This window comes from Henckelia pumila, unplaced genomic scaffold, assembly GCF_033568475.1.
Source record: "Henckelia pumila isolate YLH828 unplaced genomic scaffold, ASM3356847v2 CTG_674:::fragment_3, whole genome shotgun sequence".
Classification (NCBI taxonomy): Eukaryota; Viridiplantae; Streptophyta; class Magnoliopsida; order Lamiales; family Gesneriaceae; genus Henckelia; species Henckelia pumila.
The window spans coordinates 11,932-28,056 of record NW_027331881.1 but is presented as its reverse complement, the minus strand read 5'-3'; positions in this window follow the sequence as shown (position 1 = coordinate 28,056).

Here is a 16,125-nt window from a genome sequence, read left to right as displayed (position 1 = left end):
CATTTGACGAAGAATATGAATTTTGGATTTAGGCTCATAATTGACTGGAAAAACAAAAAAATAATCTTACTCTAGGAGATAATGGGATGTTTTGAAATTTATGACTTTAAAAATTAGAAATAATTTGATTGTATTATTGTGCGATGTTTGGATTAAAAGATTTACCAGATATTTTGGATCTTAAATTCTTATCTAAATTCATTTATGAAAGAAAAACTACTTAGCTGTATAGGTTTGCTAACAAAGATAGGACTTGTATTCTAATTAGTAATTACTCTGACAAGTTTCAAAATACAAATCTCCGTTTTGTATTTCTCCACAATCATAAGATTATTATTAGTTTTTGAGTTAGTATAAAAAAATCCAATGAAACAATGTGGAGTTATTATTGTATCGTAGCAAGTAGCTAGCTAGCATGCAATAACATTGTTTTTAAATAAACTGTCACGGATATATCTCCACCTCCTCCGCCGGCGGCATCCCCATCGCCACTGCCGCCAGATTCACCTCCACCACTTTTACTGCCGCTAGCGTCGGATGGTGATTGGTGGGGATTTTGGTTTTGTTCTTTGAGACCTCCAACATTTCATCGTACAAAAGCACGTATCACACGTACAATTTTCGACTATGTAAAATTCACTCTTACGTATCTCTTGACAAGTGCGAATTTGGTTTCTCCTATAGCACACTTTCATAGAAATGCATGAGGCAGGTTTTTGCTTCAGACAAAATCATCAGTTCTTCTCACTGACATTGATATACAAATTAATCAATTCATGTTGCTGAATAATATATATATATATATATATATATAGAAATGATACCCTGCACCCTAGGTGTGCAGGGTAACATGAGTACCGCATACGTGGCGGTCCATGATTGGTCAGCCAGTTTTTGTAAAAAACAATTGTGTGGTTGTGGGCGCGCCACGTAGGCAGGTGCCCACAGGTGTGCAGGGTAAGGGTGTGCAGGGTATCATTACTCTATATATATATATATATATATATATATATATATATGATCCCATAGAAGTAAACAGATGGATTGATCGAAGAATAATTTTATTGATAGACTTGAAAGAATGAAATACAAAAATATTGAAAGATTGAATTACAAAAACTTGAATTGATTCGGAGGAATTTAAAACAGATACAGAAGGAAAATATGAAAATTTATCTCTCTATGTTTTGCTCTGTCTAAATTGGCTCTTCCTTCTTCTTGATTGTCCTGCCTATTTTATAGCAGTTGAGGGACGCCTGTAGTAGGATTTCTTCCTTGTCAATAATGGTGAAGGGTCTTGTCTCGTTTGCTTTCTTGAAAGCACTTGATGAGAATCTTGACTATTGAGCGAAGTGGACGTCTTATCTTCTTTTGCTTTTCTTGGTGGCGAAGTGGACGTCTTGTCTTTTTTTTTTCTTTGTCGTAAAGCAAAATAATTGCTTGTGTTGGCCGACATAATCTTTGCATCTTTTGAAAATAGACTACTGCTTTTTCTTGACGTGTAGTCTGCTTTTGAAATGTATTTTTTCTTGACAACTTACTACTGTTTTTTCACGTGTAGTCTGATTTTTCTTTTTCTTGTTTTGTTTTTTCTTGTTTTTTTCTTTTTAATAATAGATTACAATAATACAACTTCTTGAAAGTATTGTCATCACTATTCCCTCCCGGGTTTTTGAAAATTCCAAGGAACTTGAATTTTAAAATTGGACATAATATTGAATTATGTATCAATATTATGTAATCCTTCTTCTCCTAGAAGATCCATGAGGTCATAATGCTCATCGTCATTTATTGGTTCTGGATCGAATTCATCTTGAAGCATGTCTATAACCATTCTTGAATAGAGTTTGCAGTAATTGTCAAAAATATCTAGTGTCTCTGTTTTGAAATAGAACTTGGAATCTTGAAGATAACTTCCAAATTTGATGTAAACCTTGAGAATTGGAGTTGATCTAAAAAGAGTGTAATTTTCACATTTGTCGTCTAGAAAATGGTGTTTGAAAACAAAAGTCTTGAGTCTTTGATGTTTCATCTGTTCGTCCATAGGTTTTGAACAATTGTCGATATAAATTCAGAATATAAGTCATATCTTTGTTAGCAAACCTATATAGCTAACTAGTTTTTCTTTCATAAATGAATTTAGATAAGAATTTAAGATCCAAAATATCTGATAAATCTTTTAATCCAAACATAGCATAATATAATACAATCAAATTATTTCTAATTTTTAAAGTCATAAATTTCAAACGTCCCATTATCTCCTAGAGTAAGATTAGTGAATATGAGAGGTACCGGTCCAATTTGTAATCATATGTTCAAAAGTATGGAAAATAAAATTACTTTAATTATAGAATTAGAAAACTTAGATAATTATAAAAATTATTAAGCCCGGAAGAAGATGCCCACATTTTCAAAGCCCATAATCCATATTGGAAAGTATATAAATAAGAAGACATTTTTCTATTTCAAGTTACACTCTTATTCTCTCTCAATTTATGATTTAAAAGTTATTTAGTTTTCGTTAGTACATATTTTGAGATGATCGCTGACTTGAACATTGGAAGTTTTTGCAGGGCATCCCCTGGCGTCTCTAACCTTATTTCTTGACACGGGTGACGATCCAAATTTTACTGGATTATACACATAAGGAGCATTTGGTCTCCCAAAGCTACTATTCAACCTAATTGACTGGTCACTTGGAGTTCCTTATTTAGGGAGCATCAGTTTGGCGCCGACTGTGGGAAAGAGTCATCTAATCACTAAGAATGCAAACACGATCACATGCAGCTCGCGACACCCAAGAGGAACCAGATCACCCACCTTCAGCTTCCCGAAAAAATCAGGATTTCCTAATCACCTTAGAGGTCCTGAAGGCCTTGTTGGAGGATGCATAAACCAGGGTTGTAGCTGAAGTTATGGCACAGTACCTGGTGGCTCAGCAGGAGGGTAGTGCGAACAAGGGTCCACCAGACGGAGACGTGCATTCTCATCACTACGATAGGTTCCCATAGGAAAAACAAGGTCGTCAGAACTAACGAAGTGCCTCATGTGAACATGAAAAAGGACCGAACTTCGAAAAGTTGTGGAAGATAGTCACACACCACCCCTCCTTAGGGAGCTGCGCTGTGCCAAAGGAGATAAGGGCTCCTTAGCCATCTTGCTCGCTCGTCGCAGTCTGTTCACCACCGCTATCTTGGCGGAGGTACTGCCAAGTGCCAACAAGAGTCAATAGCACACCTACCTAAATTTAATGTTGCGGGGGATACGCAAGATCTTCTGGACAGTCTACGCAAAGGCTGATCTCTATGACATCAGCGACGTTGCATACTGTAAAATCTTCCGAACTACTCTATCAGGACAAGCTCTCACATGATTCAACAAGCTACCTCCTGAGATGGTAGGATGTCTTGAGGAACTTACAGAACGCTCCTTTCACCAATTTTCCATTAATCGAAAGTATCCAAAAACAACGGTATACTTGTTCTCGATAGTCCAGAAAGAATGAGAAAGCGAGAGAGAATTAGTACAGTGGTTCACTCAGGAAATTCATGAGGTTACACACGTTAATCATGACTTACTGACGGGTATTATACAGCATAATCTCCATCATCGGAAACTCAAAGAATCAATAACGAGAAAACCTCCAAATACTCTAGAATAATTGTTAGAAAGGTCATGGGAGTATACCTGTGTAGCAGAAGCTATGAAACCTAGTTATATCAAGAAGAGAAAACGAGAGGAAAAACCTGACGGAGGAAAAAGAGGAGAAGAATAAATACAAGAAGTACGGAGTGAAGAGGAGAAGCAAACATCTTATAGCACCCACTTTCAGTGCACTCCATTGAAAACACGTTTGTCCGACATTGTTATTATAGTTGAACAACAAGGCTTACTAAAACCCCCCCCATACCCAATGAAAAAAATCCAAATCGCCAACGATCTGACAAATATTGTGATTTCCATAAAGATAAGGGACACACGACATAAGATTGCCACAACTTGCGAGCTGAAATAGAGAAGTTGATTGAACAAGGAGAGACGATATGCATCCTAAAGATCTTTGGGAAGAACACGTGACCATTGGAGGAGTAATTGCGGTGATAAATACGGGGCCAGCTCGTGATGACATGGAGAATGCGGGAAAAAATCTTCTAAGAGCTATTGAGGAAGAACCTTCTCTCACGTCTGTCAGCTTACACCTCTCAGCCCGCGTCTGAAATCATTAAGATACATGAACAATTATACTTCAGCAATGAAAAATTCAAATACCCACAAGTTAAGAATGATGATGCGATAATCATCTCAGTCCAGATATCTAACTTCTCTGTGAATAAAGTATTGGTGAACTCCGAAAGCTCTACTGACATAATTTTTTATGATGCATTTCTAAAGCTAGGAATAAACAAAGAACAACTAACACCAGTGAAGACTTATCTTATTTATACTAAATCAAGAAAGGAATGACTGAATATGTGGTTTGAAAATGAAGTCTTGGACCCCTATTTAAAGGCACAGTTCGAAAGCTCCAAACTCGGGTTCGAACGTTCCAAACTCTGCATGCCCGACACATATCTGGGTGTCTAGGTTCGGACGCTCCAAACTCATGTTCAGATCTTCCGAAACTTGCATGCAATTGAGAATCACATTGGTTCGGACATCTCATTAACAACTGGCTTGGACTGGGATCGGACGTTCTGATCATGGGTTCAGAACTTTCGAACTGTCCATTGCTTCCGAACCAACAATGCATACTTCGTTGCTTCCGAAGTGGGGGAGTTTGGACCTTCTGAACTGCCCTGTTTCTGAACTTGTCAAGGCCCTGGTTCGATGCCTCCGAACTAGACTTCGGATCTTCCAAACTCTCTGATGGTTCCGAAGCTTGTACTTCATATTTTAATTCCAATTAATCCCATGATTTATTTAATTAGTAACCATCCTGGCCCTCGAGAATGTGACTAAAAACACTCAAAATATTTACTAACACACACCAAACACCTAAAACATGCACTTAGAATAAAAAATATTTGGTCTATTTATATACGGAGTTCGAAAGCTCCGAACCTTAGCTTGGAAGATTTAATCCTACATGTCTTGAAACGTATCTGGAAGCCTGTCTTCGGAAGCTCAGATCATCTTCAGACAGTCCGATCTCACATTTCAGACGCTTCGATCTCACATGCATCTCACGCATCAACTACACTTAGACACCTCACTGGACAACTGTTGTACGGATCGTTCGATCCCCTTCGGAGGGACCGAACTTGTCATTTGTCAACATCTTTTTGACACCTCATATAGGTGTGTGTCTGATGGAGTTCGGAAGCTCCGATGGTCCGAACTGACCCTCTGCTTCCGAACCAGTGTGGCTGAATCCGAACTACTCGGGTCATTGGACTTCCCGAACCATTTTCGGATATCTCAGAATTGATTTTTAAGTTATTTTCCACATATAAACGACATGTGAATCATGTTTCACCATTTCAATCGCATAAAACGGAACTCTGATCAATACAATATATTATAAATATACATATACATCTTTTATATTTTATTAAGGCTGAGAAGTGGATAGTAATTCTTTTTGGTCCGATGGTATGATAAATTTCAAATATCATCCTTCTTTTTTTTCGAACAACTTAGATAATGATTGGATCACGGAGCAAGTTTATTTGAAATTTGAAAAAAAAAACCGTTTTTCTCTAAAAGAAATCCGTCAACCACAGTTCCTCATCCAAATGCCTTGATTTTTTAGGGTTGTAAAAAAGGCGAAGGACGACGAAGGCTGAAGATCGAGAGGATCGGAGCAATAAAAAATAATCAAAAGCACATAAAAAAATCCGATAAAATGCCTAAAACAAAGAAAGAAAAGGTAAAACTTTTACTTTACTTGCTTTCTCGATCCAGTTCTCACGATTCAAAGTCGGTAATTACTTACAATTTTTTTGTTCTTCCAATTCCTTCTTTTTTTCCACAAAAATATTGTATTTTTCATGAAAATATTATATCATCAACTTTATTGATTAGTACCGTCAAAAAAAAAAACTTTATTGATTAGCATGACATATCATATCATTTATTTTACGTATATGTATCGTGTGTGCCACCGAAACTAGTATATTATTAAGAATCTAATTATATAGTTTATTTATTGAATAATGTATACTTTAATTCCTAATTTTAGCTCCTAATATTTTAATACTAAAATATTTTTATTTTATAATAATGTGTTTAAAACAAAATATATAATTATAATTTTATTTTGTTATGGGTATATAGATTTATTATTTTTTTAAAAAAATTATTATATATAATGACTAAGTTTTTAAAAATAGAATTTCTAGCGACTTCAATCGAATTAGATCCATCGATTTGATGGGATGAGTCGTATGCCGGGTTTGGTGAGACTCGCCTCTCTGTCACGCCTAGACTTAGCCACGGGCCGAGTTTGGTTCGGGTCTGGGTCGGTAAAATATCAACTCTTAACCGGCCCGCTCGTGGTCGGTTCCGGTACGGGTCGTGGAACCGACTGTTTTGGTCCGGTTAACCGTCAGGTTCGGGCCGACCCTTTTATTTTTTTAAAATAATAAAAATTAAAAAAAAAGTTTTCAGAATTGAACTTATAAAAACTCTATCAAATATTTCATTATCTCAACAAAAAATCTATTACATTTATTAAATAAAAATATATATATAATTTCAATTTTTATCATCTTAAATAAAAAAAAGCTATTAAATCATTATATTATATGGCATTCACTCGGATTTCATTATAGAATAGTGGCACATCATTGGTGGGCATGATGGTAGGCACTTGAAAGAAACTATATACATATATATATATACATATATATATATATATATGTGTGTGTGTGTATATATATATATATATAATTTTCATTTTTTTAAAAAATACTGACCTGTCGGGTCGATGGGTTTGATACTCATAAATCGTAACTAGATCACCTAATAACCGGTCCGATCATTGTTCTAGGTCAAACCTGTTGACCAAGGGCCGATGGTTAGATCCGGCCCTTGGCCATGTCTAGTCATGCCTATTCTTATATAAGCCTTGTTAAGCGTATTCTATATATAAAAAAAATTGTGACCTAATTAATAAATTGAGATGTTTATTTATTTTATTTTTTTTGATACTTTAGGTTAGAGATATTTCAAGTATATATAGTTTGTTGATTTAAATATAGATGATATTGTACACATCTAAATGTTAATTGGAACAGGCCCATGTGAGAGGAACATAGGCCTTTCCATTTTACAAGAAATCAATAATCATGCACGTAATTTCTATATGCTTCTTTCAATACGAGACTCGTGTAACTATGTACCCCTCCTCATGTGTATACATACACACATATATGTGATCGTCGAATCCGTCAAATAATTAACATAAATAACATGGTTTGCAGGCTATTGCGTTAGTTCGAAATTTATCCAGTGTTTATCGAAAAGTAACGATTGCGGTTCATATGTTATTAAAAAAAATTCCCAACATTAATTTTTCAGTAAGGTTAAGTGAGGTACTTTTGATTTTCTGCATGCACACTCATCAATCGAGTAAGCGAAATGATATTGTCGCTATGATGCCCTTTGATGGTGTCTTATTTCTTTATACTTTGAGAAAAATTGTACTGTTCATGTTTCAATATTTGGAATAATTCATTATAAATCATTCAATATAACATTTTCATGTTTTACATTGTTAACTGATGATAGATTAAAAACATAGTAGTTTAAAAGATTTACTATCGACATATTCCACTCAAAATTTATTATATATTATTATCAAACCGTATGAGAGAGTTGTCAATTTTGTTAACAGGAACTCCAATTCGACCTGACTTATGGAACCCTGTTAATTTTTTTTTTTGTCAAATTTATTATTTTCATGCAAATAAGGATTGAATTGACCCGTCTCATAGGATACCAATTCAACGTCACAAAAACTTATATAAGACTGTCTCACGAGTCAATTTTTCTAAGACGGATCTCCGATTCGATTAATAAAAAAATATTATTTTTCAATGTATATATGAATTAAATCGATCTATATATCTCACGAACATATATGTAGTGACCCTGCATGGTATCACCTACTAACTGACAACTAATAGCATGCATTAAACTTAATAAAGCAATAACGCTTAACATAGTAAAACGTGCGGAAACTTAATCCATAATTACATATCAGCTTAGTAAAACATATTCAGACTTAAATCTGTAATGATACAACCATATCGAATAATTTAAATTATACAGCTATATCGAATCCTGCTGTATAATTAACTCCTCAAGGCTCCTGCTCCCTAGTCCTGCCTTGAACTACCAGCTCCGTCCATCCTACGACCTGCCCCGTGGAATAGGGTTTTCAAGATAACAACTAGGACGTGAGCGCTAACGCCCAGTACATAAAAATGAGTAAACATATATATACGATGCATGCAACATGATGACTGATAAAGGATCATCTGAAAAGTCATGCTCAGTACCGGCGCCACATGAGTGCTGCCACCGCACGGATCAACCTCTGGGTGCAACCACACTCATCTAGTACACCAGAGTAGTCAGACATAAATGCCCCCGCCGTCGCGGTACTCTCAGTGACAGACTATCGAATATAGAACTGAGTGGCTCTATAGTCAGGTATAACAAGGTATAGGCTCAACGTGTATATGCACATGACATATGAATAAAGAAAGCGGTAAATCATATCTCATGTCATATAATAATGCCAAATAAAATGCAACATATAAACATGTATACTCGCTGGCAATTTCAGTCAATGTGTACGTACCTCTAGGCTAGTTCAAGTATAGTAGGATCCTAGGTTTTAAGCCTATATTCAAAAGTTTACCGTATCACTACACATGTTCTATAAGCCTTAACTAAGCTAATAAGTACTCCCAAAACTTTAAATATATTCTCGGACCATACCTTCGTCCGTAGTAAGCCCTTTGGAGTCACTAGTCCCGGATGACTATAACCACACCTTGGTTATTCCAGAACCTCTATTATAACCGATAGGGCCCTCAAGTGTATAACTCACACTATATAACTGAAGAAAGAAACTCGGGAATTTGTAATTCAAATGAAATCAGACAAGCCCTATTTATAGGCAAAATTCCCGGCCAGGATCGGAACTTCCGATTTCAGGATCGGAGCTTCCGATCCGCTCACTGCGTGCATGCTTGACACGCCAGGATCGGAACTTCCGATCCGACGATCGGAGCTTCCGATCTACGCTCCATTCGACACTTGTCAAAACTTGCGGCTGAGTCATCGAGCATTGCTGGCAGCTGGAGATCGGAACTTCCGTTCCTGGATCGGAGCTTCCGATCTCTGTGCTTCCGATCGGCTTCCGAAATGGCTGGGATCGGAGCTTCCGATCTGGGTTCGGAGCTTTCGATCCGGCCCAAAGTCAAAAGCCCAAATTTTCTTCTGAAGTCCAATTACACTCCGAAATTGGTTAATTACTAATCCTTAATCATGTTTAACATATTATTATCTTAAAATGGAATCTGGGTTACTACATTCTCCCCACCTTTAGATATTTCGTCCGCGAAATAAAATCTAAAGACAAATTAAGATAACAATATAAAACATCAAACCATGTTTTATTACAACAACTGTAATTATATCTTTATATGGTAATCAAAAGTATAAAGCAAACAACTTAGGATATTCTGTTCGCATATGGCTCTCGGTTTCCCAAGTTGCTTCTTCAACGCCTCGGCGCTGCCACTGTACCATCACAAGTGGTATAGTCTTGTTCCGAAGAACTTTCTCCTTCCTGTCTAGGATACGGAGTGGTCGTTCAACAAAAGACAGATCTGGCTCTAGCTGAATATCAGTAGACTGAATCACATGAGATTCATCAGCTATGTACTGTCGAAGTAACGATACATGAAAAACATTATGTATACTGAAAATATTTGGAGGTAACGCCAAACGATATGCAACATCTCCAATCTTTTCCAGTATCTGGAAAGGCCCAATGAAACGAGGAGACAACTTGCCTTTCACATCGAATCTCATCACCTTCCTGAAAGGTGATACTCGTAAGAATACATATTCACCAGACTCAAACTGAAGTGGCCTGCGGTGAATATTAGCATAACTGGCTTGTCGATCTTGAGCAATTTTGATCCTCCGTTTGATCAAATCCACCTTGTCTACAATCTGCTGCACCAACTCAGGACCCTCGACTTGTCGTTCCCCGACTTCATCCCAGAATAACGGAGTACGACACCGTCGACCGTACAATGCCTCAAAAGGTGTCATATCAATACTACGATGATAACTGTTATTGTAGGCAAATTCGATCAAAGGTAACTGATCCTGCCAAGATAAGCCAAAGTCCATAACAGAAGAACATAACATATCCTCCAAAGTACGAATCGTCCGCTCTGACTGCCCGTCAGTCTCCGGATGATATGCAGTGCTCAAACTCAAAGTGGTATCCAACGCCTGCTGAAAACTACCCCAGAAACGTGAGGTAAATCGCGGGTCTCTATCACTGAATATGCTTACTGGAATCTCATGTAATCGCACTATCTCCTGGACATATAAGTGTGTCATGCGATCATAAGAATACTCCCGGTTGTAAGGAATAAAGTGTGCTGATTTCGTCAAACGGTCAACAATGACCCAGATAGCATCACACTGGCGTGAAGTCATAGGTAAATGGGTGATAAAATCCATAGTCACGTGCTCCCACTTCCATTCGGGAATCTCAAGATTCTGCAGTAATCCACCTGGTCGTCGGTGTTCAGCCTTGACCTGTTGACAAACCAAACATCGAGAAACAAATTGATACACACTACGCTTCATCCCCTTCCACCAGAATCTAGTTCGCAAGTCCTTATACATTTTCATGCTTCCAGGATGAACTGATAATCGACTCCTGTAAGCTTGAGAAAGAATATCATTCCTGAGCTCCACAACATTAGGTACAACCACTCGATTAGATAAGCACAATAATCCATCTGCCTGAAAATGGAATCCAGATGTATTAACCCCATTGGCTAAACGTGCCAAACGCTGAGTCTTAACATCAGATATTTGAGCATCTCTGATCCGAGAATACAATGCTGGCTTAGATAAAATAGTATACAATCGAATTCCATTCCTCCATTTTCTGTGCTTGAGCATAAAACTCAATGAACAACACTCTTGAACCATATGAGATACTTCATTAGTCTGAAGTGCAGAAAGTCTCACCTGCCGACTCAAGGCATCAGCAGTAAGATTAGCAGAACCTGGATGATATTTGATTTCACAATCATAATCCTTCAAAAGATCCATCCAGCGTCTCTGTCGCATATTCAACTCTGCCTGAGTGAATAAATACTTCAAACTCTTGTGATCCGTGAATATCTCAAATTTCTCACCATAAAGATAATGCCTCCAGATCTTGAGTGCAAATACAATTGCGGTTAACTCGAGATCATGTACTGGATAATTATTCTCATGCGTCTTCAATTGTCGAGAAGCATAGGAAATAACATGTCCATGCTGTGTCAGAACACAACCCAACCCTTGACCAGAGGCATCAGTATAGACAACATATCCTCCTGATCCAGATGGTAGAGCTAGCACCGGTGCAGTAGTAAGACGTCTACGTAGCTCGTGAAATAACTCCTCACAATCCGAAGTCCAAATGAAGGCAACATCTTTCCGTGTAAGCTGTGTCAAAGGCCTGGCCAACTGTGCAAAATTCTCGATGAACCGACGGTAATAACCAGCTAGACCCAAGAAACTACGAATCTCAGCAACCGTCGTCGGATGAGACCAGTTCAGCACTGCCTCTATCTTACTAGGATCAACAGATATCCCTTCACTAGAAATCACATGACCGAGAAACACTACCCGATCAAGCCAGAATTCACACTTGCTCAATTTTGCATACAACTGCTTATCTCGTAATTTCTGCAACACAATCCTCAGATGCTGTGCATGCTCATCTTTGTCATGAGAATAGACAAGAATATCATCAATGAAGACGATGACAAATCTATCCAGATATTCTTGAAATACTTGATTCATCAGATTCATAAAGACTGCCGGTGCATTCGTCAAACCAAATGGCATAACCAGAAATTCATAATGCACGTATCTGGTTTTAAAAGCAGTCGTAGAAATATCTGAGTCCCGTACTCGCATCTGATGGTATCCAGATCTCAGATCTATCTTGGAGTAGACAGAAGTACCCTGTAGTTGATCGAAAAGATCATCAATCCGCGGCAAAGGATACTTATTCTTGATGGTGACACGATTCAACTGCCTGCAATCAATACATAATCGCATCGATCCATCTTTCTTCTTGACAAATAAAACAGGTGCTCCCCACGAAGAAACACTCGGACGAATATATCCCTTATCAAGCAGATCCTGTAACTGTTGTTTCAATTCCCTCATCTCTGACGGCGCCAGACGATAAGGTGCTCGGGATATAGGCGTAGTTCCTGGTACTAGATCAATACCAAATTCAACCTCTCGAACCGGAGGAAAACCAGGAATCTCATAAGGGAATACATCAAGAAACTCACTGACTATCGGTAGCTGATCAATACCTGTACTACTCATTGACATATCAACTGCATAGATGAGGTAGCCCTCCCCACCTGACTCCAAGACATGACATGCCTTCAGAGCCGAAACAAGTGGCATCGGAGGTCGCGCAACCTCACCATAAAAATACCAGCTATCACCCTCAGCAGGATGAAACTGTACCAGACGCTGATAACAATCCACAGTAGCGTGATACAAAGTCAGCATATCTATTCCCAAAATACAGTCAAAATCTGCCATCGCTAATATCATCAAATTAGCCAATAATGTATTACCCTCAAACTCTAGAAGGCAACCCATCACTAGACGCTTAGTTACTATCTCCTGCTTCAGCGGAGTAGATACAACTAAATCCATATCTAATGATACATAAGGTAATCTATGTCTCTTAATAAAGCGACTAGAAATAAAGGAATGTGATGCTCCAGTATCAATTAAGACAAGTGCAGGAATACCACATAACAAAAAGGTACCTGCCAACATGCGATCGCTTCCCTCAGTAGCCTGTTCTTGAGACAGAGCAAATACCTGCCCTTGAGACTGTGGACGATAACCAGAAGAACTCTATGGTGCTGGCTGCTGTCGTGGAAAAGTAGAAGCCTGAGATCCAACCTGGGATCCCTATCCATGGTCGCGCTTATCGTGTACGCCCAAATTACCCAACTCAATCAGATAATCACTAAAAATGTAGTAGTGTGAGTAGGGATCGTTCCCACGAGGAAAGGTAAATTTAAAAGTGTTCTAAATAAATAAAATAGGGGGGTTTTCAAGTTTGGATTAACTACTAAGAAATTTAAGCAACTAAAATTCACTAGCATGCAAAATTAAATAAAGATTGGAAAAATTAAATAGGAGACGAGACTTGGTTTCGGTCTACTACACCCTTGATTTCATTCGTTCGATCATCGATTATCTAAAAATCTTTAATCACGTTGAATATTCATCATTGGAAATTAAATCCCTGTTTTACCTTAATCTTAGTTAACTAAACACAAGTGTTCTAAGATAACCCTTATCAATGAATCAACCCAATACAAGCGATTAGATTTAAACTCACGATAGCATGCAAACTAGTAAAACTGATAAATCTAGACAACTCATACACAAGCGGATGAATTTAGCCTAGTCAATTATTATCCCTACAATTTCTAACCTCACAAGCGGACGATTATTAATTGTAGTTGCTTCGCAAATCAGATAATTAGAACAATTACGGATTCAAACTCTAATTTAGCATTAGATTATATATAAGAATTATCAGGTGATCAATCTAATAATCAAACATACAATCATGAAATAAATCAGAATAATACTTGATACTCAACAATAATCAAACTCTGTAAAACAAAAATCTCACGAGTAAATTAATCAAGGGCTTCGTCTTCCTTAACCAAGTATTAAAAACTAGCCAACACAATTCATAATAAAATTCATAAAAATTCAAAGAAAAGAATAAAACTTAGGAATTAATCTTCAAGAACCAACCCTAGCCTCCCATCTCCCTCCAAAACGTCTGATAAAATTTAATAAAAACAAAATAAAAGTCTAATAAAGGCTAGGAACTAAATTAACAAAGTTTCCAAAAATAAAAAAAATTTCCCGAAACACGGCTCTCGCTCGATCTGCAACATTCTGCGGATCGAGCGAGAGATATATGCAGAGGCTACTGTCTTCATAATGTGTGCGCTCGCTCGATCCGCATACTTCTGCAGATCGAGCGAGAGATGCTTCCCAGAAAATTCCCGGCTTTTCCTTTGCTTCAAATCTTCATTCCTTCGGGGTTCCTTCTTAATCCGCAAAATAAGTGACCTAACCATAAAAACAAGAGTCCCATCATGCAAACACTGAAAATGCAAAATGAACAAAATGCTAAAATAAAACATATAAATGCATGCTAAACGACACTAAAATGATACTAACAAATGCAACAAAAACACAACTATCAAATACCCCCACACTTGAACTTTGCTCGCCTTCGAGCAAGTTATGCAAAACAAAATGAAACAGAACAAAAACACAAGCAAGGATGAATCATGCAAACATAGCCTCAGAGAAAACCGCTTTCAACTAAAAATAAATTCATAGCAACTCTCAATTATCAATGATACACCTTCAGTCGAATGCGAATGTGAGTGTGTGCCATGTTACCCCAGTTACATGCAACTTCAAAAGACAAAGTTTCAAAACTGTTCGCCGACCTATTAACAACTCAGTGTAAGCTACACCATCAAGAACTTTCCTCCTAACAATCCTTCAACACAACACAAATTTCTTGAGAATAATTACGCACCTCCGGATTTTGCACCCGGTATTGCAATAGCCCCAATAATTACCCGCAACTTAGCTACAACAAATACAGGACTAGAATTTCAATCCACTCATCTATAACCCGGATGGAGCATCAACCCCATTTTATCCGCATACTTAGCCTTGATCTTGCTCTTTTAGGATTTCAATCCTGTCAAGGCCCGGATGGAGTTGTATATTTGTTATTATTATTTTTTTTTATTTTTTTTTAGGTGCGCCCAAGATCATTTATGCCATATCAAAGAAATCATCAAGATTCAAACTTTATCAGGTTTCACAAACACCTATTGTCGTGCAATGGTCCAACAGACATCCACGATATCTCATACATCGCTACACTTCACTGGTTAAACATGCGTGCTTAAGAATATTCAACAAACAACCTACAGTTTTTCAAATCCAATCAAGAGTTAAATTTTTTTCAAAAAAAATCCATTTTTTTTCAACTAACTCATCATAGGCTAAGAAGACTAGAAATCATCCTTAACTCATGTAATTGAACAATACAAACGAACATAACAGCAATACGATGCATAACAACAAAACAGAATGTAACAACGAAACAAAATAAACAAAATGCATGTAATGCAACCCCCCCACACTTAAACAATATATTGTCCTCAATGCAGAAAAAACAAAAGAACACAACCACATAACTAAACAGAATGAAATGCAAAAAACACAAAACGGGACTCCCCTGGTCTAGCGATCTGCGACATCTTCCTCTTCAGCCTCCGGAGGAAGGACAGGGGCAGCGTATTGAAATGGGAAGGGTGGCGGGTACGGCAGAGCGGCTGGCACGGCATTTGGATCAAGTCCATGATGGATCGTCAGATTACGCAACAAAGCATCCAAAGCCTGCGCATTATGCGCCGCTACCGTATTGTAGGCATTCTGATGTTGGGCAAAAGCTGTAAGCTCGCGGATGGCGTCAGCTTGAGATCATCGAGCAGGTGGTGGTGGTCTTAGCGGAGCTTGCGGTGGCTGGAAGTGGCCATCCCTCATAAAGTGCTTAGCACGGTGTGCCCTCTTTGCTTCGATGAAAGCGAAGTCGAGTGGTCGCTGAGGTGACAACCACTCTTCATCATTCCTAACTGCAACACCGGCGTTCAAGCATAGATAGGAGATGATCGTGGGGAAGTAGAGACCCAGTGTGATATTATGGATGGACCGGTGGATCTCACTATGCAGAATCCGTCCCACGTTAATGGGTGCGCCGACTTCCAGTGCATA